The sequence below is a fragment of the Physeter macrocephalus genome, unplaced genomic scaffold (genome assembly GCF_002837175.3).
Source record: "Physeter macrocephalus isolate SW-GA unplaced genomic scaffold, ASM283717v5 random_1272, whole genome shotgun sequence".
Taxonomy (NCBI): domain Eukaryota; kingdom Metazoa; phylum Chordata; class Mammalia; order Artiodactyla; family Physeteridae; genus Physeter; species Physeter macrocephalus.
Window position 1 is genome coordinate 15681 of NW_021147005.1, and position 2872 is coordinate 18552.

General features: G+C 43.7%; 1 protein-coding gene across 1 annotated transcript in view; it reads right to left on the reverse strand.

Annotated features, from left to right (window-relative positions):
* LOC102979476 (interferon alpha-inducible protein 27-like protein 2) overlaps positions 1-2872 on the reverse strand; it is a 14306-nt gene that overhangs the window by 7055 nt on the left and 4379 nt on the right. The gene's annotated exons all lie outside the window — the stretch shown is intronic.

Consider the following 2872-nt stretch of genomic DNA (forward strand, 5'->3'; position numbering starts at 1 on the left):
AGGAAAGGCCACAACATTGAGAGGCCTGCGTAACGGGGGAAAAAAAAAAAAAAAAAAAAAAAAAGAAGCACATGAAAAGCTGCTTAACATCACTAATTATTAGAGATATGCAATCAAAACTACAGTGAGGTATCCCCTTATGCTGGTCAGAATGGGCATCATCAGAAAATCTACAAACAACAAATGCTGGAAAGAAGCACATGAAAAGCTGCTCAACATCACTAATTATTAGAGATATGCAATCAGAACTACAGTGAGGTATCCCCTTATGCCGGTCAGAATGGGCATCATCAGAAAATCTACAAACAACAAATGCTGGAGAGGGTGTGGAGAAAAGGGAACCCTCTTGCACTGTTGGTGGGAATGTAAATTGATACAGCCACTATGGAGAACAGTATGGAGGTTCCTTTAAAAACTAAAAATAGAATTACCACACAACCCAGCAATCACACTACTGGGCATATACCCACAGAAAACCATAATTCAAAAAGACACATGCACCCCAATGTTCACTGCAGCACTATTTACAATAGGCAGGATATGGAAACAACCTAAATACCCATCAGCAGACGAATGGATAAAGAAGATGTGGTACATATATACAATGGAATATTACTCAGCCATAAACAGGAACGAAATTGGGTCATTTGTAGTGACGTGGATGGATCTAGAGTCTGTCATACAGAGTGAAGTAAGTCGGAAAGAGAAAAACAAATATCGTATATTAACGCATATATGTGGAACCTCGAAAAACCGGTTTGCAGGGCAGAAATAGAGACACAGGTGTAGAGAACAAGGGGGGGAAAGTGGTGGGGGGGTGTATTGGTGGGATGAATTGGGAGACTGGGATTGACATGTATACACTAATATGTATAAAATGGATAACTAAGAAGAACCTGCTGTATAAAAAAATTAAATTAAATTAAAAAATTAAAAAAAAAAAAAAAAAGAGAGAAGTCACCCTGCCTCCTCTGTGTGTCCTGCCTTGTGGCTGGAGCCCCGGGCACCACGGGGCAGAGCATGCCTGGACCATGTCGAATTGCTGAGAGCTCTTGGGGCTGGCAGGGACATCTGACAGGGGCAGGGACTGGGGTGCTGGGGCAGCTGGGACCAGGAGTTCCGGAGATTTCAGGAGTTGCAGGAGTGAGCTCAGCCAGCTCCCCACGAAGAGGAGCCTTGGTCCCAGGCAAGGGAGAGAAGGTACAAATCAGCCTCAGACCTCCAGTCATTTCTTGAAGGTTGCAGCTCATGGCTCACCATCACCTCTCTCTCCAACAGTACCCCTGACCTGTCGTGAGGGTTTCCGTTTCTGCACAGGTGACATTTCCAACAAACTGGCCTTGACGTTCTCATGCCTCACTTCCAAGGATCTTGACCTCTATGCCACACACATCCAAGGTCATACACTAGGCCCATGCTGCCCACTATAGGAACCACTAGCCATGTGTGCTATTTAAATCTTAGTTAATTAAAATGAAATAAAATTTAAAACTCAGTTCCTCAGTCCCATGGCCCACATTTCAGGGACTCTATAGTCACATGTGGCTAGCAGCTACCATACTGGATCATGCAGAGCATGCTCATCACCGCAGAAAGCTCTATTGGATGGTGCTGCCCTAGACCCTGTCACTAACAAAAACTGCCCCCTCTCTATTACCAATGTCCAGCACCCCGCTAGAGACTCCCACCTCCTCCCTGTACAGATTCTGACTCTAATACAGCCTTCAACCACAATGGGATTTTCAATCTCTGTCCAGGGACACCTCAGAGATACTGAGGGTTCAGTTCCAGACCACCGCAAGAAAGCAAATATCACGTAGAGTTTTTGGTTTCCACTGCATATAAAAGTTATGTTTATACTATCCTGTAGTCTATTAAATGTGCAATAGCCTTTTGTTTAAAAAGGAGTATACCTTAATTTAACAATACTTTATTGCTAAAAATGTGAACCAATATCTGCCAATGCTAGGTTGCTACAAACCTTCAACTTGTAAAAAACGCAGTATCTGCAAAGTACAATAAAATGAGGTCTGCCCATATTAGTTTCCTGAGGCTGCTGTAACCAATTACCACAAACTGTGTTGATTCTCTCGTGGTCCCTCACAGTTCTGGAGGTCAGAAGTCCAAAATCAAGGTGTGGGCAGGGCCAGGCTCTCTCTGAAAGCTCTAGGGGAGGATCCTTCCTCGCCTCTTTCTAGCATCATTGTCTAGGGGTTGCCAACAATCCTTGGCTTGTGGCTGCATGACTCCAATCTGTCTCTGGCTCCACCACTGCCACCCTATGGAAAATGTACGGCAGTTCCTGAGAAAATTAAAAATAGAAAACCATATGATCCAGCAATCCCATTTCTGAATATATATCCAAAGAAATTGAAAGCGGGGTCTTGAAGAGATATTTGCACCCCCGTGTTCACAGCAGCATTTATCACAATTGCCAAGAGGCGGAAGCAACCCAAGTGTCCATCAATGGATGAATGGATGATCACCATGTGGTATATACACACAATAGAATATCATTCAGCCTTACAAAGCAAGTTCTGACATATAGGTGAACCTTGGGAACCTTATGCTAAGTACAATAAACTAGTCACAAAAAGACAAACACTGTATGATACCACCTCCATGGAAATTAGGTTAGATTAGTCAAATTTATAGAGCCAGAAGGAACTGTGGTTGCCAGCTGGGGGCAGGAGGATATGGGTAGTTAATGTTTAATGTGTACAGAGTTTCACTTTGGGCAGATGAAGACAGTTCCGGAGGTTGGTTGCACGGTAATGCGAATATAGTCAACACTATTGAACTGCACGCTGACAAATGGTTACTGGTTACGTTGGTAAATCTAATGCTAGGTGTATTCTACCCCCCACCCCCC